The 24,927-nt window shown below is 46.3% G+C and overlaps 1 pseudogene across 1 annotated transcript in view; it reads right to left on the bottom strand.

The window, feature by feature from the left end:
• The window catches only part of LOC309654079, a 59,263-nt pseudogene that overhangs the window by 4,150 nt on the left and 30,186 nt on the right, over positions 1 to 24,927 (bottom strand). The window contains exon 4 of the transcript in view: positions 24,020 to 24,257. The product of the transcript in view is annotated as an uncharacterized misc_RNA (transcript). The remainder of the gene's footprint in view (positions 1 to 24,019; positions 24,258 to 24,927) is intronic.

Genomic DNA, 24,927 nt, shown 5'->3' with positions numbered 1-24,927 from the left:
AGATGGGAAAAAAATATAAGAATGAAGAGGGAAAGCATAGAGGAGCTCTCAAGAAAGAGGCAGTTTGCCATGGAATGTTGATGGGAGCCAAAGATTTTAAATTAAAGCAGAAACAGCACAGAGGGAAATCTGCTCAGAGCAGGGCAAAACAAAGCTGATGGTAGCAAATCCTTACATTAACAGACTAAGAAGGAAAGTAAGGCCAGAACAGGGGATCACCAGGAAGGGCAGCCTATCAGAAAAGTCATACTCCGTTTTCTTTCTTTTATTGCCTCTCTGAATACAGCTGGCACTTGACAGTTTGGAATAGAAACATTTTAGAAGTATGTTTTAGAAATGATGCTTCCTAGAAACCAGAAACCAAAGTGGTTATCTAGGGGGCTGCTTTTCAGTGTTCTATTCTTTCTAATTTTTAAACTAGGTAGACATTTGACCAATTAAACATTTTAAATGATATCTTCTACATTGAATCAGAAGGACTATTTCCTTTGTGTGATATGTAGCTTCTAAGGCAAGGTTGCTTTTCAATTTTTACAGTTATTTCCTTCCTAACACAGAGAGCACATTGATCAACAGCCATCGTTCGCTTGTAGATCTTAGCTACCGGAGAAGAAAAAGAAAAAGTCAAGCCCCCACATCTCTAATTCCCCATTTAGGGAATTCCCTGGCGGTCCAGCGCTTAGGACTCGGTGCTTTCACGGCCAGGGCCACGCGGCGCGGCAAAAGAAAAAAAGAAAACACAAACATCCACGTTTATCTAAAACAATGTTGTGGAGTCCTTTGGATTTTCTTACATTTGAAAATCTTTTTTAATTGGATTCTAGGGATGATGGTTTTTTGAGGTCTTGGGATGTCATCTTCTTGGATGTGGAAGATGATTCTAAGTTCTAGGATAAATACAAAAACCTTCTTGATACTTTTTAAGCTTCCTTTCTGCTTATTATATGAGTTATATTCATGGAAAGATATATTTCTCCTAGGCTTAATACCTGTTACTTGCTGGGTAAAAATATGAATGAGCACAATAATGAAACTCTTTTACACTTACTATTTTGCTGTCTGCTTTGTACCGGTTTTCATTGAAATACTTGTCTATATATGTTGTGGCTACCTATACATTCACATTTGTTGCATTCTGTTGCTTGTTATGCATTTTTTACTGATTTATCGTCTCTGTCTGTATGCATTGGCTAGGAATTCATTCACCTCTATCACCTCCATCGTGTTTTTTGGTTAATAGTATTCACTAAAATAGAGTGGGCAAAATTCACTTTCATAATATTGCATGTATGGTACAGAATGTCATTTGTTAGTAAATTCATTAGGCTTTGATACTTGCCCACATACCCCAGTTTTCATTAATATCTATGGATTTCTTTTTCGTTACGTAACATGTTTTTCATGATTTTTCTTTGTCTTTCTAGAACTTATTGTATCTTCCTCCATATAAATCATACGCAATAGATCAGCTTATTCATCTATTAATTATTACTGCTATTATTATTGGTGGTGGTGTTATAACCACTTTATAGATGAGTAATCTGAAGTAATCAGATAACTTTTCTCTTTCCAAAAGCACTTAAGAAATCCACTTTCGGGTAATCATTTTGAGGTAGGATGAGAAACCAGGCTTGAAGAGGGCAAAAATGACTCTTTCAGTTCACCAGTTGGACTGAGCTATACGTCAACTCTAGGTAATAGCGTGGGAACTGCACAAGCAAAGGGAGACACTGAAGATGACAATGGTAATGGCCGTACTGTTTTCTAATGGACAAAAAAAATGCTTATATTATAAGTTCTATTTCTCCTGCTTTCTGGCAGTATCATGCTCAGAGTGGAGTCCTGGCAAGGAAGTCAGGATACTTAGGTTCTGAAACCTGGTAATGACACTAACATAATGAGAGAACCTGAACAAGTCAACCCGACCTCTCTGAGCCTCAGTTTCCTTACTCGTGAAATGAGACTGAAAAAAGAGAAAGTTCTCTAAGGGCCTCCTAGTTCTAAAATGCTTCCAGTCTAGGAAATAGCATAGAAGTCAATACGAGTGCAGGCTGAAGGGAAAGACAGGGCAGGGAGAAGGTTGCTTCCAGCCTAGAGAACAATGTCTGAACCATACCACTTGGCTCTTCTGCCCATCTGTGCCCAAGATGGGAGCACAGGCAGTTAATACAGAAGAGTGGAAAACTGCTCAGTCCTTACAGCCATCATTAACTGTCTGATTTTGGGTTTCTCAGGAAGGGTCGATAGTAGAGGTGTCCTGAGAGCAAGAACCTTAAGATAATGCTGTTCCTCAAACGTAGTGAGAATTTCTCAACCTCCCTGAGTTTTTCATGACCCTCTTGTTCTTACAGAAAATTTCCAAAATCCATCTCTACTTGGAACTCTAAATTCTCTGCAGCATTCTCTTCCTGTGGTGAGCAATGCAACTTCCCTAACACGAAGTGTCTGCAACTTCTCCAGAGTCTCTGCCCCTGCCGTCAGTTCGGCATCGGCTACCGGTACCTCTTTCCAGACACTCATGGGTAGTGCCTACCTTTACCAACATTCCAGCACGACTATGTTATCTGGAGTTACTGACCACAGCCAGATCTCCACTTCAGCTCCTTCCTATCCAGGTGTTCTTGAGTGGGACATCACAGGAAGCACTGAAAAGAATTCCTCTTCACTCGGAGACTTTACTCTGGCACTCACTGACCGGCACCCAGCTGCTTCCTCCATGTTTATGGCAGCCCAGTATGATAAAACTTCAGACGCCAATAACATGGTCCCTCTATATCCATCACTTTCTGCCAGGCTTGCTCAGGGAGCACCATCTCAGATTCCAAATCAGGGGCATAGCCGCCTGTCACTTCCCTACCAGGAAGGAAGCCAGGTATATTACTATAACCAAGGCACACTGGGGTCTTCACTGTATGGAGAACTTGGCTCCTGCCCGCAATCCTATGGCTCCGCGTCATACACAGGAAGTAGGGCCTCTGCGCAACCAGAAATGGGAATGGGACTGAAGGAGATTCAGCCCACAAATATCCGACCACCAGCTTCCACCTCTGCAATCTGCCACCCTGTGTCTGCTCAACGCATCACAGAAACAAGTTTTCAAGGTGAGTATACAAACGGCAGAGAAAGCTGAAGAATGAGGTCGGCATTCACAAATGGGGTCAAATCGACAGCTGGGAAGGGGTGTAGAGACAGGTAGAATTTAGATCCTGAGCCTTTAGTAACCACTACCTTCGCTCAGTGCCCTCTGTTTTTAGACTCTATGTAAGAACACCTAGGGCTTCCCTGGTGGCGCCGTGGTTAAGAATCCGCCTGCCAATGCAATGCGGGGGACACGGGTTCGAGCCCTGGTCTGGGAAGATCCCACATGCCGTGGAGCAACTAAGCCCATGTGCCACAACGACTGAGCCTGCATTCTAGACCCCGCTAGCCGCAACTAGAGAAAGCCCGTGCACACCAATGAAGACCCTGTGCAGCCAAAAAAATAAATACGTAGAATAAATAAGTTCAAACAATCAATCAATAAATAAACGTAAATTAAAAAAAAACAAAAAAACAAAAAAACAAAAAGAACACCTAATGCAGGTGGGAAGGTGGCAGGGACACTGTAAAGGTCATCTATGCTACATGTACAAGAACCCCGAGAGCACACCAATAGGTACCACATTTTTCACTGCTGTAGCCGAGCATTCCCCCTGTACTACCACACTGTAGCACTCCCTTCCCTCGTCTACTGCTACAGTCTCTTTGGAAGGTGTCTCAGAACTCTTGTTATGAGAGTGCCAGTTGAAGTGTCCTCACTTCCGTCATTTATACCAGGATTTAAGACCTTGTGGTCCGAGATCCTGTCCAGAGAGCAAGCAGGCTAAGACTCTGTCTTTGTTTCTGTATTTCATCAGAAAGGGCTCTACCCCCTCTCCTAGTTCATGGTGTGAAGTGTTCTTAGCCTCTCGGGAAAGTGGGGAGAATTGAAAGGACTCTATATGAGAATGCTAGGCTTTGTAAAACATTTCAGTTGTTTAAAAAGAAGACTCATTTTGTATTGGACTTACAACAGTCCTATGAGATACAAAGAGAGCCAAGGATCAGTGACATGAAATGATCACCAGTTAAGCATTACAACAGTCACCGCTTACCTCGTAGCATAGGGCACTGTCCATGATCCTTAAGAAGAGTTAGTAGAAATGCCTTGCCCATCTTGCCCCTGAACCCCTTGAAAGGTACATGACTGCTGTGTTGGTGTTTAGGGGGAGCATCTCATTTACCAGGGACTGACTTCTCCCTTGATCCCTTTGTAGTGATGGAGCCTTCCCTGGTGATGAAAAATTCCCTGGGATTGCAACCTCCAAGCCAGACGTTTTGTGTGACACAAACTCAAGAACTCCCCAAGTCCTGCAGTAGCAGAAACAGTCACATACTTGAGAGTAACCCACCATCTGAACTTGGGGACATTTCAGTGACAGCTCCAGTCCAGAGTGCCAGGCGTCTCCTGGCCCTGCCTCCAGCTCCAAGCCAGGGACAAACAGAGAGTAAGAACGTGGAGGATATCAAAACCAAGCTGTCAAAGCCTCTGGAGGCCTACCAGATCCCAATAGAAAACCAAGATCCTCCACTACTCCCTTTAGGAATCCCTGATATTCCCCAGCCGCTGGCCTGCACCGATCCCCTCAACCAAGAGGAGCAGCCTGGTTCTGAAAATGCTGATCTGGGAGAGAACAGCCTGAGTCGTCAGGACCTAGGGACACTTGAAAATGGGACTGAACCTAGCAGTGGTCTTGCAGACATTACTACACTGGCGGAGGATATTCTCCTTCCCCAGCTCTTTAATTCTTGGAAAGATCTTGATCGATCCCAAGGTCCCAACGTGATCAAAGCTGAAGACACCAGAGCCATTAAGGTGAATCAGGTGCAGGAAAAGCCAAGTGTCGTAAAGGTTCCCTCTGATCAACCCAGGAAGAACAAACAGAAAGCCTCTGAGCCTATCGGTGGTGCTCCCAAGGCCAAAATCCAGCCAAAGGATCCAGAGTGCCTGTTAGGGGGAGAAGCGGTTATATGCACTGCTGCAGTCAGTGACAGGGCTCCTGCAAACACGGCCAAGCACTCTCAAGGCAAACCTCAGAAAGCTGCATCCGGAAAGATCAGCAAAACTGAGAGCCATGGGCAGGAAAAGACCAAAAGGACCAGAGGAAGAAACAAGGCTGAAGAGAACAAGCAGTCAGGGAACAAAGTCAAGGCAGAAGACAAGCCAGCAATCCCCAACACGAAGCGAAAGGAACACCAAACTGAGCTTCGCCAAGAGAGCTTTCAAAAGCCTCGAACCTCCCTTGGCGTGCGCATGCTGGAGTCTGTGAAGGTTCTTCATGCGCTGGGGAAGAAGAATGAGACGAAAACTGGGCTCTCTTCCTGTCGGCTCTTGGGAAATTCAAGCAACCCCAAAGACCCCCAGCCACCCCCAGCGATCCAGCCACGGCGGCATACCCCACGTGAGGGTAAGAGGCCTGAGAAAACGCAAGTCCAAGCCCAGAAACCAGACAGCAGTGCTGAAACAGAGTGTCCATCTCCATCCCAGTGTGAGCGGCCTCCTCCTGGGAAGGTCAAGTTGATACCTCTGCCTTTTTCTGCCTGGGACAAGCCTCAAGCTCGACCCGCTCCTCGGAGGCCACAGTCTCTGGCCTCACATCGGCCTGCTGTGGCTTACCGTGCCCAGCCTGGTTCTACTGACTCAGCTCAACCTGCTGCAGTCAATTCATCCCAGCCAGCTCCTGCCTCTTTGCCAGGTCCCGCCAAACCAGCTCAGCCAACTGTGGCCAACCCAACCCAACCGGCTTGGACCAACCATACCCAGCCTCGTGTCCCTCAGCCTGCTGCTCCTAGGCCTGCACCCTACAAAACTTCATCTGGCGCTTCTCTCCAGCGCGAGCCTGTTCCCCCTGCTGTGACTAAGCGCCAGTCCCCACCCAAGCTCCAAACCCAACTTCTACTCCAAGACTTCAGCAAGCAACGAGTTCCATGGAGGGAACCCAACGTGCCTGAGCCAGTCATGTCAAAGCCCATCGAACAAGAGCAGAGGCCAGAGCGAGAGGCCATGAAGAGGCGGGCTCAACAACAACGGGAGAATGCTGCCAGATACACCTCTTCGGGGAAGCTGCAATTTTTCACCCAGAGGGACAAAGAAATGGAAATTGCTGACTACTACGGATACGTCAGGTGACAGCTGCTAGGATTCTTGCTGCCACCTTGGCTACCAGCGGTTCTTCCATACATAGGTAAGATAGGTATAGAACCGAATAAGTAAATGGAATAGAATTAATAGATGAGTAATAAACCTTTCGAATTTTGAGATGCTGCTAACTGGGGCGTGAGAAAGGAAGGACTGAAAGTTGGATGGGAGAATGAAGGAAAGGGGTAAAAACTGAGGAAAGAGGAAGGAACTTGGCCCAGGGCTAGGAAGGCCAAAAGAGACGTATGGATTTAGGAAAGGAAGCAGGAGTGAGGATGAAATGGCAGAAGTAAAAAGCAGGGTCAGGGGTCTGGGTTGAAAGAACACAATTGGAGTAGAGTTGAAGGTGACAGGAGATGAGTCTAGGTTTACTAGGAGAAATAGAAACAAAGTCTCTCGGGGAGGTTGGCCTTAAGTCTCACAACCACCAGATAGGTATTTCAGAAAACAAGAGGTTCACGACACATCTCTGAAAGGTTTGAGTTGCCTTATTCAGGTGTGATTATAGTGGGGGAATAGGCAAATCTACCAGAGAAGTGGCTAGGGCTCAGAGTCCTCCTAGGGGCAGCTGACGACAGGGCCAGAGCCAAGGGAACTGCTGTATCAGGAGGCCCACGAACAAATCAGGGGCATAGCCGCCTGTCACTTCCCTACCAGGAAGGAAGCCAGGTATATTACTATAACCAAGGCACACTGGGGTCTTCACTGTATGGAGAACTTGGCTCCTGCCCGCAATCCTATGGCTCCGCGTCATACACAGGAAGTAGGGCCTCTGCGCAACCAGAAATGGGAATGGGACTGAAGGAGATTCAGCCCGCAAATATCCGACCACCAGCTTCCACCTCTGCAATCTGCCACCCTGTGTCTGCTCAACGCATCACAGAAACAAGTTTTCAAGGTGAGTATACAAACGGCAGAGCAAGTTGAAGAATGAGGTCGGCATTCACAAACGGGGTCAAATCGACAGCTGGGAAGGGGTGTAGAGACAGGTAGAATTTAGATCCTGAGCCTTTAATAACCACTACCTTCTCTCAGTGCTCTCTGTTTTTAGACTCTATGTAAGAACAGCTAGGGCTTCCCTGGTGGCGCCTGCCAATGCAGGGGACACGGCTTCGAGCCCCGGTCTGCGAAGATCCCACATGCCGTGCAGCAACTAAGCGCATGTGCCACAACGACTGAGCCTGCATTCCAGAGCCCGTGAGCCGCAACTACCGAAGCCCACGCGCCTACAGCCCATGCTCCGCAACAAGAGAGGCCACCGCGATGAGAAACCCGCACACCGCAACCAAGAGTAGACCCCGCTAGCCGCAACTAGAGAAAGCCCGTGCACACCAATGAGGACCCAGTGCAGCCAAAAAAATAAATACGTAGAATAAATAAGTTCAATCAATCAATCAATCAATAAACGTAAATTAAAAAAAAAAAAACAAACAAAAAAACAGAACACCTAATGCAGGTGGGAAGGTGGGAGGGACACTGTAAAGGTCATCTATGCTACATGTACAAGAACCCCGAGAGCACACCAATAGGTACCACATTTTTCACTGCTGTAGCCGAGCATTCCCCCTGTACTACCACACTGTAGCACTCCCTTCCCTCGTCTACTGCTACAGTCTCTTTGGAAGGTGTTTCAGAACTCTTGTTATGAGAGTGCCAGTTGAACTGTCCTCACTTCCGTCATTTATACCAGGATTTAAGACCTTGTGGTCCGAGATCCTGTCCAGAGAGCAAGCAGGCTAAGACTCTGTCTTTGTTTCTATATTTCATCAGAAAGGGCTCTACCCCCTCTCCTAGTTCATGGTGTGAACTAGTGTTCTTAGCCTCTCGGGAAAGTGGGGAGAATTCAAAGGACTCTCTATGAGAATGCTAGGCTTTGTAAAACATTTCAGTTTTTTAAAAAGAAGACTCATTTTGTATTGGACTTACAACAGTCCTATGAGATACAAAGAGAGCCAAGGATCAGTGACATGAAATGATCACCAGTAAGAATTACAACAGTCACCGCTTACCTCGTAGCATAGGGCACTGTCCATGATCCTTAAGAAGAGTTAGTAGAAATGCCTTGCCCATCTTGCCCCTGAACCCCTTGAAAGGTACACGACTGCTGTGTTGGTGTTTAGGGGGAGCATCTCACTTACCCGGGACTGACTTCAACCTTGATTCCTCTGTAGTGATGGAGACTTCCCCGCTGATGAAAAATTCCCTGGGATTGCAACCTCCAAGCCAGACCGCTTTCCTATGGAATGACAGAGAACTTCAGAGAACTTGTCAAGATGAAACACCAGTCAGTCTGCGGGAGAAAGGGAAGAAGAGAACGATGGAAATCGTTTCTGGGAAACTATTTTTACATTATGTTTTGTTTGTTCCTGGTAAATAAACTGAAATCTTCTTAACATTCAAACAAAATCTAAACCACTAAATTCAACAACACAGGAGTATAACTTTTGAAAAAAATTTCTTTGGCTGCGCAGCATGTGGGATCTTAGCTCCCCAACCAGGGATTGAACCCACGCCTGCTGCATTGGAAGCGCAGAGTCTTCACCACTGGACCACCAGGGAAGTCCCAGGAATAGAACTTTTAAAGGAGAAGGTATAAACCCCTGGGTTATATGAACTGGAGATTTTTAGTAAGAAGTCAATAGATCTTTTGTTAGGCACATTTTATGTTAGGCTGTCTCCCTGCACAGGACGCAGGCGCCTTGAAAATGGAAATCACATCCCTCTATAGTACGTCCCTCTTCTTTCTGCTTTGCAGTTTGCTGCTCCACTTGTTCAACCCCACCTAGTAATAACCTATACTTCCCTTGTTCCTGTTTTCCCATCTGGAAAACAGACAAAAGGCAACCAAACAACGCAAAGGTCTCAACAAATAAGGGATACCCAAAACCAGAGATGGCCAGAACTTCTGTATCCCTCATGAAACCTAGCCCGGTGTTCAATACTTAGGTATCATTAATACATGCGTGTTGACTGAAACAGTTGAAACGCAATTCTTCCACTTCCCAGTTTAGTTTTAGTCCTCATACAAAACCTGATCATCAAATTCCTTAATGCTAGGAATCACAGTGAAAAATAATTTCTCAACTGACTTCTGTCAGATGAGTGAGAACTAAGGTTAATTCAGTGTATCTGAAGCATAGAAAGTGAGGGCAAACGTGGCACAAGATGGGGCTAGAGAAGCAGAGAGGATTCTAGAGCACGCAGAGTCTTAAAGGCCACCAGTGTGTTTTCTATTCTCAAAACAATGTTTGTGAGCGATGTTTATGAGCAATGTTCCAACTTGCTTTGAAGCTTTCTTGTGTGAAGAATGGATTGGAGGGAAACAAGATATATGGACACTAGTTAGGACCTAATCGCAACAGACAGGCAAGTTCAGTATTAGGATGTTGAGGGAGAGCTGACAGATTCCAAAGAAATTCAGGAGATAAACTGAAGCGGGCTTCATGGGGTATGAGATGGAGGAAAGGAAGGTCTTAGGGAATTAAAGGGTTTACTGCACACATGAGCAGAGTCTCAAAATTAATCATTTGAACGTACAGAGGTGGATCTCCCAAATGACACCGGTTAGGAAGCAACGGTACGCCCTGTAGAATTCCTAGAGACAGCACAAATCAACTGTTTCGATGGAAAATTCGGCGGGACCCTTGATTTCCATGGGAATATAGAGAAAAGAGACACTGATCTGGCTTGCAGGTATTTAGGAAGTTGTTAGCCTGACATCACATACTAGTCTCATGTAAGTAGGCCGTCTGAAGTATGAAGCTTAGGGGAAAAACCTTGAAGAAAACTTAAAAGCTTAAGCCACACCTCTATACTACACCACCTTTCACAGTTTCTTCTCAGATAAGCAGCATCCCCATCAGTGAAGAAACTCACATCTCATAATAGGAACAACAGGCCTAAAAATTAAATGTGTGTCTTTGGAGGTCCCATCTATGCGATATCTTCCTGGTACCAGAAAAGTCCCCAGGAAGATCGATCTTTGCACCCCTGAAAGCTTACCACCAAGGAAAATGACTAGGTCCATAGATTTCCTCCCTCAAACCAGCCTACCTCACACATAAATCACTAGCAACTCAGCCCTTAACTCACATTATCACAGTCACAAGAGTGGTTAGGGAGAAAAGCACTAACCAGGGGAACTAACACAGAGGCAATCCAGGCCAAGCTGGGCTGGTGGCAGATATCTGCTCCTTACGCTCGGGTGCATAATGCGACTCACCACAATGCCTTTTTCACAGACCCTTTTTAAAGTTTCTCCACAAAATCCAACAGCTCAAGTTAGTTCATGACGCTTCAAGGTAAACAATCGTCAAGAGAAAAACATGCAATATGTCTTACAATGTTGGATTCCTTACAAATAGGACAAGGAAATAACCATGTAGACAAAACCAGAGCATTTGAAAACATCTGCGTTCTACAAACATACCAGTGAATGCTATAAATAAGGTAATATGACATAAAACAAAATGAAAACTAGATGTGAGACTGTTCTCTTCAGTGTACAGACTTCATGGCAGTTGCTGCACGATCTAGCTACTTATATCTACAACTCTCTGTTCTGTTAATACAAAATGAGGCCCAAGTGTGTCAACTTGTTTCCCACAGAAACCAAAAAACCTACATGCATCTCTTTTCTCCGGTGCCCTTTCACCTTACCTGCTCCCAGTTCTCCACCAATGTCCTCCTCTTTCTCTAATTATTCTCCTCTTCATTGTGCTTGGCCTTGCACCCAAGCATGCAAGACAGAGAGTCCTAGAGGTCCGAGATTCTAGAGGGGCTGTTTGCAAGGGGGAGGAGATTACGGTAACTGCCACACTGTATATACTTCTGTGCAAAGAAAGAGGGACAGTGTTCAGAATGTCTCTCACATATAAAAAGAGCTGGATGGCAGGATACCTGTGTGGCCCAAGGAACTAGAGCTAGCAAATCATGGGCAAAACAATTGCAACCAAAGGCTGGAAGAGGAAAGGTCTGCAACCAGCTCTGTCTCCTGGCTCTCTGGTATTTGCTGCCAATGGGCAGAGTCTATTTCGTGAAGCATCAAGCACTGAAAAGAAGACTCCTGCTGCTGGAAGTTGACAGGAAGGAACATCCAATGCAAGACCAAGGCTTGTCCTAGAAGCAATGCCCATAATGGAAGAAAAAAAAAAAAAAAGAAAGCGGAAGAGAAATGTTAAGTCGCAAGTCCAACCTGGCCCCCAGCCTAGCCCAGCCCAAGGAAGGTAGGAGTCAAGGAGAAGAAACTAAAAGAGAAGAGCCTTGGACCACAACATTCTCCACAGGGTACACTCAACAAACTTCACCCTGCTCTTTAACCAAGTTACAACTGTAATAGTTCAAACTACATGGCTCTTTCCTTCCTAAGGATACTAGTTAAATAAGATCTATATAGCTCTAAGTATATGATACATAAAATAGAATACTCTGTAGAATATAAGTAACTGTTAGTTAATTATATTAATGAACGTCTGTAAGAAATGTTGCAATGATTTCCCTAATGGAAGAGCCTGGGGGAGGTAAATCTGTCTTCTAGGATTTCCTCCCCAGAGCTCAGAAATTGAGGGGTTGTTTTAGCTCTCCTACGCTCTCTTCACCCAAGCCCGCCCTCCTGTTGGGGATCGGACCTCCCTATTGGCTAGCTCATACCTTTCAACTGCCTGCTTTGTGACATCACTCTCCTACCAAACCTACTACCACTTGGTAGAGGTCTTGGGGTTTCCGTGGAGCCGTTTGGACCAGTAACCAGTGACCTTTGTACTGGACACGTGCGCCGTTCAGCTGCAGCCACTCAGACATCCTCTAGTGTTGTCTCCTCATCCCTTGTACCTGCAGTTGATGTCTCCTCTTCTCTGACCATGTCAGGTAAGAAAAGAAACTTTGGAAAGTTTTGCGTTCGATTTCTTTTGCCCCTAAATTGAGGAGGAGATTCAAAATAGCGTGGAATAATGAGGGAAAGTATTGAACTACAAGTCTGGAGACCTAATTTCAGTTTTGACTTTGACGTTTACTGTCTGTGTGACTTTGGACAAATCACTGACTGCCTCACAAAGCCTGCTGCTTTCCTTATCTGTTACGTTAGGATACCACATTGGGTTGATCACTCTGATCCCCTTCTTTTCCAATATTGAGCCTTAAAGGGTACCCATGTAGAAAATGAAATCAGAGACTTCTCAAAAGAGTGTTTCAACAGAAACATAGAAAAGCCAGGTGACACAGAAAACTAGCGATATATACCAAGATGTTTCATCTCCAATGGTCTCCCTCCACTAGTATTTCGACTAGTTGAAAAGAGAGAATAGGGAGAGAGGATGGAGAGTACTGGGCTATATAGGGAGGCACAGAGTCAAACGTAAGCAAGTTTAGGATTGTTTTCATTAGCACAGGCCAACAGGAACCAAGAGATGGGAAAAAAATATAAGAATGAAGAGGGAAAGCATAGAGGAGCTCTCAAGAAAGAGGCAGTTTGCCATGGAATGTTGATGGGAGCCAAAGATTTTAAATTAAAGCAGAAACAGCACAGAGGGAAATCTGCTCAGAGCAGGGCAAAACAAAGCTGATGGTAGCAAATCCTTACATTAACAGACTAAGAAGGAAAGTAAGGCCAGAACAGGGGATCACCAGGAAGGGCAGCCTATCAGAAAAGTCATACTCCGTTTTCTTTCTTTTATTGCCTCTCTGAATACAGCTGGCACTTGACAGTTTGGAATAGAAACATTTTAGAAGTATGTTTTAGAAATGATGCTTCCTAGAAACCAGAAACCAAAGTGGTTATCTAGGGGGCTGCTTTTCAGTGTTCTATTCTTTCTAATTTTTAAACTAGGTAGACATTTGACCAATTAAACATTTTAAATGATATCTTCTACATTGAATCAGAAGGACTATTTCCTTTGTGTGATATGTAGCTTCTAAGGCAAGGTTGCTTTTCAATTTTTACAGTTATTTCCTTCCTAACACAGAGAGCACATTGATCAACAGCCATCGTTCGCTTGTAGATCTTAGCTACCGGAGAAGAAAAAGAAAAAGTCAAGCCCCACATCTCTAATTCCCCATTTAGGGAATTCCCTGGCGGTCCAGCGCTTAGGACTCGGTGCTTTCACGGCCAGGGCCACGCGGCGCGGCAAAAGAAAAAAAGAAAACACAAACATCCACATTTATCTAAAACAATGTTGTGGAGTCCTTTGGATTTTCTTACATTTGAAAATCTTTTTTAATTGGATTCTAGGGATGATGGTTTTTTGAGGTCTTGGGATGTCATCTTCTTGGATGTGGAAGATGATTCTAAGTTCTAGGATAAATACAAAAACCTTCTTGATACTTTTTAAGCTTCCTTTCTGCTTATTATATGAGTTATATTCATGGAAAGATATATTTCTCCTAGGCTTAATACCTGTTACTTGCTGGGTAAAAATATGAATGAGCACAATAATGAAACTCTTTTACACTTACTATTTTGCTGTCTGCTTTGTACCGGTTTTCATTGAAATACTTGTCTATATATGTTGTGGCTACCTATACATTCACATTTGTTGCATTCTGTTGCTTGTTGTGCATTTTTTACTGATTTATCGTCTCTGTCTGTATGCATTGGCTAGGAATTCATTCACCTCTATCACCTCCATCGTGTTTTTTGGTTAATAGTATTCACTAAAATAGAGTGGGCAAAATTCACTTTCATAATATTGCATGTATGGTACAGAATGTCATTTGTTAGTAAATTCATTAGGCTTTGATACTTGCCCACATACCCCAGTTTTCATTAATATCTATGGATTTCTTTTTCGTTACGTAACATGTTTTTCATGATTTTTCTTTGTCTTTCTAGAACTTATTGTATCTTCCTCCATATAAATCATACGCAATAGATCAGCTTATTCATCTATTAATTATTACTGCTATTATTATTGGTGGTGGTGTTATAACCACTTTATAGATGAGTAATCTGAAGTAATCAGATAACTTTTCTCTTTCCAAAAGCACTTAAGAAATCCACTTTCGGGTAATCATTTTGAGGTAGGATGAGAAACCAGGCTTGAAGAGGGCAAAAATGACTCTTTCAGTTCACCAGTTGGACTGAGCTATACGTCAACTCTAGGTAATAGAGTGGGAACTGCACAAGCAAAGGGAGACACTGAAGATGACAATGGTAATGGCCGTACTGTTTTCTAATGGACAAAAAAAATGCTTATATTATAAGTTCTATTTCTCCTGCTTTCTGGCACTATCATGCTCAGAGTGGAGTCCTGGCAAGGAAGTCAGGATACTTAGGTTCTGAAACCTGGTAATGACACTAACATAATGAGAGAACTTGAACAAGTCAACCCGACCTCTCTGAGCCTCAGTTTCCTTACTCGTGAAATGAGACTGAAAAAAGAGAAAGTTCTCTAAGGGCCTCCTAGTTCTAAAATGCTTCCAGTCTAGGAAATAGCATAGAAGTCAATACGAGTGCAGGCTGAAGGGAAAGACAGGGCAGGGAGAAGGTTGCTTCCAGCCTAGAGAACAATGTCTGAACCATACCACTTGGCTCTTCTGCCCATCTGTGCCCAAGATGGGAGCACAGGCAGTTAATACAGAAGAGTGGAAAACTGCTCAGTCCTTACAGCCATCATTAACTGTCTGATTTTGGGTTTCTCAGGAAGGGTCGATAGTAGAGGTGTCCTGAGAGCAAGAACCTTAAGATAATGCTGTTCCTCAAACGTAGTGAGAATTTCTCAACCTCCCTGAGTTTTTCATGACCCTCTTGTTCTTACAGAAAATTTCCAAAATCCATCTCTACTTGGAACTCTAAATTCTCTGCAGCATTCTCTTCCTGTGGTGAGCAATGCAACTTCCCTAACACGAAGTGTCTGCAACTTCTCCAGAGTCTCTGCCCCTGCCGTCAGTTCGGCATCGGCTACCGGTACCTCTTTCCAGACACTCATGGGTAGTGCCTACCTTTACCAACATTCCAGCACGACTATGTTATCTGGAGTTACTGACCACAGCCAGATCTCCACTTCAGCTCCTTCCTATCCAGGTGTTCTTGAGTGGGACATCACAGGAAGCACTGAAAAGAATTCCTCTTCACTCGGAGACTTTACTCTGGCACTCACTGACCGGCACCCAGCTGCTTCCTCCATGTTTATGGCAGCCCAGTATGATAAAACTTCAGACGCCAATAACATGGTCCCTCTATATCCATCACTTTCTGCCAGGCTTGCTCAGGGAGCACCATCTCAGATTCCAAATCAGGGGCATAGCCGCCTGTCACTTCCCTACCAGGAAGGAAGCCAGGTATATTACTATAACCAAGGCACACTGGGGTCTTCACTGTATGGAGAACTTGGCTCCTGCCCGCAATCCTATGGCTCCGCGTCATACACAGGAAGTAGGGCCTCTGCGCAACCAGAAATGGGAATGGGACTGAAGGAGATTCAGCCCACAAATATCCGACCACCAGCTTCCACCTCTGCAATCTGCCACCCTGTGTCTGCTCAACGCATCACAGAAACAAGTTTTCAAGGTGAGTATACAAACGGCAGAGAAAGTTGAAGAATGAGGTCGGCATTCACAAATGGGGTCAAATCGACAGCTGGGAAGGGGTGTAGAGACAGGTAGAATTTAGATCCTGAGCCTTTAGTAACCACTACCTTCGCTCAGTGCCCTCTGTTTTTAGACTCTATGTAAGAACACCTAGGGCTTCCCTGGTGGCGCCGTGGTTAAGAATCCGCCTGCCAATGCAATGCGGGGGACACGGGTTCGAGCCCTGGTCTGGGAAGATCCCACATGCCGTGGAGCAACTAAGCCCATGTGCCACAACGACTGAGCCTGCATTCTAAAGCCCGTGAGCCGCAACTACCGAAGCCCACGCGCCTAGAGCGCATGCTCCGCAACTAGAGAAGCCCGCACACCGCAACCAAGAGTAGACCCCGCTAGCCGCAACTAGAGAAAGCCCGTGCACAGCAATGAAGACCCTGTGCAGCCAAAAAAATAAATACGTAGAATAAATAAGTTCAATCAATCAATCAATCAATAAACGTAAATTAAAAACAAACAAACAAACAAAAAAACAGAACACCTAATGCAGGTGGGAAGGTGGGAGGGACACTGTAAAGGTCATCTATGCTACATGTACAAGAACCCCGAGAGCACACCAATAGGTACCACATTTTTCACTGCTGTAGCCGAGCATTCCCCCTGTACTACCACACTGTAGCACTCCCTTCCCTCGTCTACTGCTACAGTCTCTTTGGAAGGTGTTTCAGAACTCTTGTTATGAGAGTGCCAGTTGAACTGTCCTCACTTCCGTCATTTATACCAGGATTTAAGACCTTGTGGTCCGAGATCCTGTCCAGAGAGCAAGCAGGCTAAGACTCTGTCTTTGTTTCTATATTTCATCAGAAAGGGCTCTACCCCCTCTCCTAGTTCATGGTGTGAAGTGTTCTTAGCCTCTCGGGAAAGTGGGGAGAATTCAAAGGACTCTCTATGAGAATGCTAGGCTTTGTAAAACATTTCAGTTTTTTAAAAAGAAGACTCATTTTGTATTGGACTTAACAACAGTCCTATGAGATACAAAGAGAGCCAAGGATCAGTGACATGAAATGATCACCAGTAAGAATTACAACAGTCACCGCTTACCTCGTAGCATAGGGCACACTGTCCATGATCCTTAAGAAGAGTTAGTAGAAATGCCTTGCCCATCTTGCCCCTGAACCCCTTGAAAGGTACACGACTGCTGTGTTGGTGTTTAGGGGGAGCATCTCACTTACCCGGGACTGACTTCTCCCTTGATTCCTCTGTAGTGATGGAGACTTCCCCGCTGATGAAAAATTCCCTGGGATTGCAACCTCCAAGCCAGACCGCTTTCCTATGGAATGACAGAGAACTTCAGAGAACTTGTCAAGATGAAACACCAGTCAGTCTGCGGGAGAAAGGGAAGAAGAGAACGATGGAAATCGTTTCTGGGAAACTATTTTTACATTATGTTTTGTTTGTTCCTGGTAAATAAACTGAAATCTTCTTAACATTCAAACAAAATCTAAACCACTAAATTCAACAACACAGGAGTATAACTTCTGAAAAAAATTTCTTTGGCTGCGCAGCATGTGGGATCTTAGCTCCCCAACCAGGGATTGAACCCACGCCTGCTGCATTGGAAGCGCAGAGTCTTCACCACTGGACCACCAGGGAAGTCCCAGGAATAGAACTTTTAAAGGAGAAGGTATAAACCCCTGGGTTATATGAACTGGAGATTTTTAGTAAGAAGTCAATAGATCTTTTGTTAGGCACATTTTATGTTAGGCTGTCTCCCTGCACAGGACGCAGGCGCCTTGAAAATGGAAATCACATCCCTCTATAGTACGTCCCTCTTCTTTCTGCTTTGCAGTTTGCTGCTCCACTTGTTCAACCCCACCTAGTAATAACCTATACTTCCCTTGTTCCTGTTTTCCCATCTGGAAAACAGACAAAAGGCAACCAAACAACGCAAAGGTCTCAACAAATAAGGGATACCCAAAACCAGAGATGGCCAGAACTTCTGTATCCCTCATGAAACCTAGCCCGGTGTTCAATACTTAGGTATCATTAATACATGCGTGTTGACTGAAACAGTTGAAACGCAATTCTTCCACTTCCCAGTTTAGTTTTAGTCCTCATACAAAACCTGATCATCAAATTCCTTAATGCTAGGAATCACAGTGAAAAATAATTTCTCAACTGACTTCTGTCAGATGAGTGAGAACTAAGGTTAATTCAGTGTATCTGAAGCATAGAAAGTGAGGGCAAACGTGGCACAAGATGGGGCTAGAGAAGCAGAGAGGATTCTAGAGCACGCAGAGTCTTAAAGGCCACCAGTGTGTGTTTTCTATTCTCAAAACAATGTTTGTGAGCGATGTTTATGAGCAATGTTCCAACTTGCTTTGAAGGTTTCTTGTGTGAAGAATGGATTGGAGGGAAACAAGATATATGGACACTAGTTAGGACCTAATCGCAACAGACAGGCAAGTTCAGTATTAGGATGTTGAGGAAGAGCTGACAGATTCCAGAGAAATTCAGGAGATAAACTGAAGCGGGCTTAATGGGGTATGAGATGGAGGAAAGGAAGGTCTTAGGGAATTAAAGGGTTTACTGCACACATGAGCAGAGTCTCAACATTAATCATTTGAACGTACAGAGGTAGATCTCCCACATGACACCGGTTAGGAAGCAACGGTACGCCCTTTAGAATTCCTAGAGACAACACAAATCAACTGTTTCGATGGAAAATTCGGCGGGACCGGTGCGTTTTTTCACTCCAACTTAGTTCCAAATTCCTATTACTCACATTTTCTGTGCCAAAACAACACAGCTGGAGGAACTGAAGGGGATTCCGTTTTGGTAATTGAGGAGTGTCCCCAACACTGACAGTCCCATCTTAAAAAGCACTCCCTCTGCATTTTACCCGAGGAGCAATGGCCAGAGCCTCCCTTTGAAAACGATGGGGAGAAATCAGAACATAACACACTGTCCCTTTCAGCTACTGTGAACTGAGCCGCGAGACGACCAATACGCCCTGACACAGCGCGGACGGGCCAGCGCGCGGCGGCAACAGGGACAGGAGACAGCACAAGAGACGAAGTCCAGGCCCAGGGGCCAAGGCCTATTACCTTTCCGGCATGTGCAAAACATAAAACAGAAGCAATATTGTAACAAATTCATTAAAGACTTAAGAAAAAAAAAAAAATCACATGCTAAAGTGCATACTCTAAAAACTATACTATATTGCTTCTATAAAACAAGCACTAAACGTCAGATACAGAAAAAACCCTTTTCGTGTCCTCACACCTAGGTCAAAATTACAAAGAGTTAATTCAGGAGACAGAAAGAGAAGGAATAAATCTGAATGAATCTGAGTCAGAACACAGTGCTATAGTATAACCTTAGGCACATTCCACAATACCCATGCCTAAACATGGCAAATTCCACAATACCCATGCCTCAACCTCCCTATCTATAAAGGAGTTAACCACACCAGCGCTAACCATTACTTGCCTCCTGGTAGCTTGTGAGTGTTAATATTACTTGTAAAAAAAAAAAAAAAAATTATTTTGTAATAAATACACAGATCATCAGTTGAAAGAAACAAGGAAAACTACAGCGTTATTATTATTGCCTTGTTACTAGAGCTAAACACCAGAAATCAACATAAAGAAGTTATGTACACCAAGAATGTAGGGTTTGAATATGTACTTTGAGAGGCAATCTTATAATTAGTTGTTGTACCTCTAATTGCTTCTCCTTTTTTTTTTTTTTTTAATTTAAAAAAGCAATACAGGGACTTCCCTGGTGGTTCAGTGGTAAAGAATCCGCCCTGCAATGCAGGGGACGCGGGTTCGATTCCCGGTCGGGGAACTAAGATCCCACACGCCGCGGGGCAACTAAGCCCTCGCGCCAAACTACTGAGCTCGCACACCTCAATGAGGTAGCCCACGTGCAGCAAACTACAGAGCCCACGCGCTCTGGAGACTGCACGCCACAACTAGAGAGAGAAAACCCGCACGCCACAACTAGAGAGAAGCTCTCATGCTGCAACGAAGAGCCCGTGCGCCGCAATGACAAAAAAGATCCCACATGCCTTAACGAAGGTCCCGCGTGCCGCAACTAAGACCCAATACAGCCAATCAACCAATCAATCAATCAATCAATCAAGTGGGGCAGGGGGAGCAATACAGGAATTTCCCTGGCAGTCCAGTGGTTAAGACTCCAAGCTCCCAATGCAGGGGGCACGGGCTCGATCCCTGATTGGGGAACCAAGATCCCACATGTGGCACAGCGTAGCCAAAAAAAAAAAAAAAAAAAGCAACACATACCATACGGCATTTACCCCAGAGAACGCATGTTCGCACAAAAAAAGGTACACAAATGTCCACAGCATCTCTCTCAGTAATAGTCAAGAAATGGGAAAAAACTCAGATGTTCTTCAATGGGCAAGTGATTAAACAAACTGAAGTATAGCCAAACCATGGAATACCACTCAGCAATTAAAAAGAAAGCGGCACTGGGACCTCTCTGGTGTTCCAGCGGTTAAGACTTTGCACTCTCAATGCAGGGGGCCCAGGTTCCATCCCTGGTCAGGGAACTAGATCCCGCATGCTGCAACTAAATACCCGCACAGCCAAATAAATAAATAAATAAATATATATATATATTTTTTTTTAAAAAAAGGAGCACTATTGATTCATGCAATTTGGATGACTCTCCAGGGAATTACATTGATTGAAAAAGGCCAATCCAAAAGGTTACATACTGGGAATTCCCCGGCGGGCCAGTGTTTAGCACTCAGCACTTTCACTACCTGGGCTGGGTTCAATCCTTGGTCGGGGAACTAAGATCGCATAACCGGCAGCGCAGCCAAAAACAAACTTTTTTTTAATTAAGAAAAAAAAAAAAGGTTACACACTATATGATTTTATTCACATAGCATTCTTTTTTTTTAATTAATTAGTTAATTTATTTTATTTTTGGCTGCGTTGGGTCTTCGTTGCTGCGTGTGGGCTTTCTCTAGTTGCGGCGAGCGGGGGCTACTCTTTGTTGCAGTGCGCGGGCTTCTCGCTGCGGTGGCTTCTCTTGTTGCAGAGCACGGGCTCTAGGCACGCGGGCTTCAGTAGTTGTGGCACGTGGGCTCAGTAGTTGTGGCTCCCGGGCTCTAGAGCGCAGGCTCAGTCATTGTGGCGCATGGGCTTAGTTGCTCCGCGGCATGTGGGATCTTCCCGGACAAGGGATCAAACCCATGTCCCCTGCAATGGCAGGCAGATTCTTAACCGCTGCGCCACCAGGGAAGTCCCACATAACATTCTTGAAATGACAGGTTGCCAGGGACAGATAGGGCCGGGGGACTGGGAGATGGGCCATCTTCCCCAGGGGCTATTTTCCCTTGATCATCTGCACAAAAACTTTAGTGCAACTTTATCCCCTGCACTATCAGATCATTATGATTTGGTGGGGAGTGGGGGAGCAGCAGTGGCTATAAAATGGCATCAGGAGAGATCCTGTGGGATGGAAATGTTCTGTATCTTGACTGTGTCAATGGCAATACCCAGGTTGTGACAGTATACTATGGTTCTGTAAGATGTTACCATTGGGGAAAACTGGGTAAAGGACACACAGGACCTATCTCACTATTATTTCTTACAACTGCATGTAAACCTACAATAATCTGTAAACAAAAAGCTTAATCAGAAATGAAGGCAACACATGCCTCTTGTAACAAGTAAAACAATAGCCTGTGGTCAATCTCTTTCTCTACCCGTCCCATTCCCTCCCTCTTGAGATAACCATGCAAACTCACTGCCCATACAAACAGGCATGCATTTAATACTTTCTGTTTACTGTATCAAAATGGGATCATACATACTACATTATTACCCTGCAGCCTACCTTCTTCACCCATCATCCCTATATCATAGAGACCTTAAAAAAAAAAAACTATTTTAAGTGCCAAGCAGGATGGCAGGTATAGAAAATTTTCTGACTAGGGCAAATCTGACAAATGTTTACCGTGCTAATGTGCCATAGCTCAGCCAGGTGCACTCAGTGAGAGCATAATATACAAGTAGCATTCTAAAGAGATCTGCAAAAAATGCAAGGTCTTCAGCAGCTCTTCGAGGATCCCATCCCCCTCTCTGCCTCCTCCATGGAACCATCCCATGGAGGTTTAACAGTTTAACTCCATTTGCCCCCTCCTGCTGTTTGTGCTTTTGTTGTATACTTCTGTTCTACATCTCCACAAGACATTATTATTGTCATTTATTTACAAAACAACATATAAATATAAAGGTGTATGTACCTGGGTATATGTACATATATATATTAAACACACACACAGACTTTAAGTGCTCTTTGCTCTTTCCTGCAGTTCTGTTCTTTATTTTTGGGGGGGGGGGGGCAAGTTTTTATATTGGTAAAGTTCTGTACTACTAGAAATATAAGATTTGAAAAGAAAAATGAGACTTGAGGATTATCTGTGGAGCTTATCCTCATTCTCCTGCTGACGCATTATGTGTTTATAATTTGAGAACTGCAGATAAATACAAACTGGTCTTCTCCATACTTGCTCACTAAGGAATTCCTCATTTCTAGGAAACGTCTATTTCAAGGAAAGGAAACAAACAAAAACACCTAGTGCACTAGATGATTAAAAGGTACACATTTTATAGCCTGAGTTCGAGAAAAAAATTACCCAAGAAACGGCCTTTTTCCCTAGGAGCCAGCTTCTACTAGGGGAGTCTAGGGTTCTCTAGGCAAAGAAAAAAAACTTGCCAGTTTAAACAGAATAACAGAAACGTTCAGCCAATCAAATATACAGAACTCATCACTTGCAGTGAGGAATGAAAGGCCTGTATCAACAGAAAAAATAAATGGCACAGGCAACGTCTGGAACAGAAAACAAACAGGAGGTACTTTAAAAAGCCAAAATTGCAAAGACAGATTAACAGGGTATGAAATTACACGCCGGGCAATGCACCTGTTAAAGGAAAAGAGGCGCACACCAAGTCTGAAGTCTTAAGAATTCGGTGTTTAACATTACTTCTGCATGCTGCCCAGCAGGAAACTCGGGTCCTGGCTTAATCCACAACGCACACTTCATTTAAGGAGGTGAACTGCTTGGTCTGACTCAGTTTCTTATTCTGTAAAATGAATGCAACACAGCTGTCGTGAGTCGCCAAAGAATTCTGCACAAACGCTTTGTAACTCCAAAGTGCTGTGCAAATCAGAGCAGCCCTTCTCTCCTTCACATTCGTTTGACTTGGAATTTCAGAAGTTTAGCTGAAAATATAGACGACTCGGAAGCAAGGGACTGAGAGTGACCCACACAGGTGGACAGAAATGCAAAAACTGGAGCACCTCATACAAACCACAAGAGAACACGTTCACGTGCACACGTTATCAGTAACAGAAAACGCCACCGGTAGCAACCGTAAACCACTGAGAGGACCAGCAACGACATGTGTCCAAATCCAGCCGGCAGCACAGCCTCGTCGGCGGCAGTGCCTTAAACACAGCTCCCCGCACTCCGCGGCCTAACAAGATCCACTTTTTCCAAAAAGTTTAGCAACTTGCCAAGTACACTGGCATAGTTCACCTTTTTTAATTGCTAAGCAAACATGCAGGAGAGTTGAGACAATCAAGGGAATGTTCAGCCTTCCTCAAAAATAAGATCCAGGAAATTCACGTTTTGCTTGAACAGTTTCATGTCTAAAACTGATCACAAACCTCTGTTTGATGTTGTTTTCTCGCTGCTGGCCAATGAGCCCGGGAAAGACAACGAATTCTTTCAAACAGGGAGGGCTCTCTGCACTCTTCAGCTAAACCAGCGAGGCTTTACCACCGTCACGTTTAAAATAATGAGGAGGACGCCTCGATGGAGTTTACCGGGCTGCGCTAATCACGAGGGGCCTCGGGCGCCCAGGGCGGGCCCCAGCGCCGGTGGCCGCGGGACCGGACGCCCTCCCCGGGACCCCCCCAGGACCCCCTCCCCGGGACGCGGCCGCGGGACAGGACGCCCCCCAGAACCCCTGACCGGGACGCAGCTGCGGGACAGGACGCCCCCCAGAACCCCTGCCCGGGACGCGGCTGCGAGACAGGACGCCCCCCAGGACCCCTGCCCGGGACGCGGCCGCGGGACACGAAGCTCCCCCCTCCCCAGGAACCCCTCCCCAGAGCGCGGGCCTCGCCGCCGTCACGCGGCACCCGCCGCGCTCACCGCGGGCCGGGAAACCCCTCAGGCCGACTGACCCCCGCCCGCCGCCCAGCCTCCCTCCGGCCCGCGCCGCCCGCCGCGCCTACCGCGTTCTTCTGCATCATCTTGTCCATCTTCTGGGCAATGCGGACCACCTCGTCCTCCATGGCCCCGGCAGGCCTGCCCCGCGCCGGGCCGCGGGGGACGGGAAACGAGCGGAGCTGGCGGGGCGGCGGGTAAGCCCAGGCGTCGGCGAGGGCCCTCAGCAGGCCTGACCGAGGCGCTTCCTCACTCACGGCGACGGCGACGGCGACGGCGGCGGCGGCGGCGGCGGCGGCGGCGCTCCTCACCCGCAGGCAGCGCCAATCCAGCTCCCAGCTCGCGGGGGCGGCGCTCCTCCCCCGCAGGCAGCGCCAATCCAGCTCCCAGCTCGCGGCGGCGGCGGCGGCGGCGCTCCTCCCCCGCAGGCAGCGCCAATCGAGCTCCCAGCTCGCGGCGGCGGCGACGGCGCTCCTCCCCCGCAGGCAGCGCCAATCGAGCTCCCAGCTCGCGGCGGCGGCGCTCCTCACCCGCAGGCAGCGCCAATCCAGCTCCCAGCTCGCGGCGGCGGCGGCGGCGGCGCTCCTCCCCCGCAGGCAGCGCCAATCGAGCTCCCAGCTCGCGGCGGCGGCGCTCCACCCCGCAGGCAGCGCCAATCGAGCTCCCAGCTCGCGGCGGCGGCGGCGCTCCTCCCCAGCAGGCAGCGCCAACTGAGCTCCCAGCTCGCGGCGGCGGCGGCGCTCCTCCCCCGCAGGCAGCGCCAATCAAGCTCCCAGCTGGCGGCGGCGGCGGCGGCGCTCCTCCCCCGCAGGCAGCGCAAATCCAGCTCCCAGCTCGCGGCGGCGGCGGCGGCGGCGCTCCTCCCCCGCAGGCAGCGCCAATCAAGCTCCCAGCTCGCGGCGGCGGCGGCGGCGGCGCTCCTCCCCCGCAGGCAGCGCCAATCGAGCTCCCAGCTCGCGGCGGCGGCGGCGGCGGC

The sequence above is a fragment of the Balaenoptera physalus genome, assembly GCF_965194825.1.
Source record: "Balaenoptera physalus genome assembly, contig: HAP1_SCAFFOLD_1904, whole genome shotgun sequence".
NCBI lineage: Eukaryota > Metazoa > Chordata > Mammalia > Artiodactyla > Balaenopteridae > Balaenoptera > Balaenoptera physalus.
This window is presented reverse-complemented; position numbering and strand designations above follow the sequence as displayed.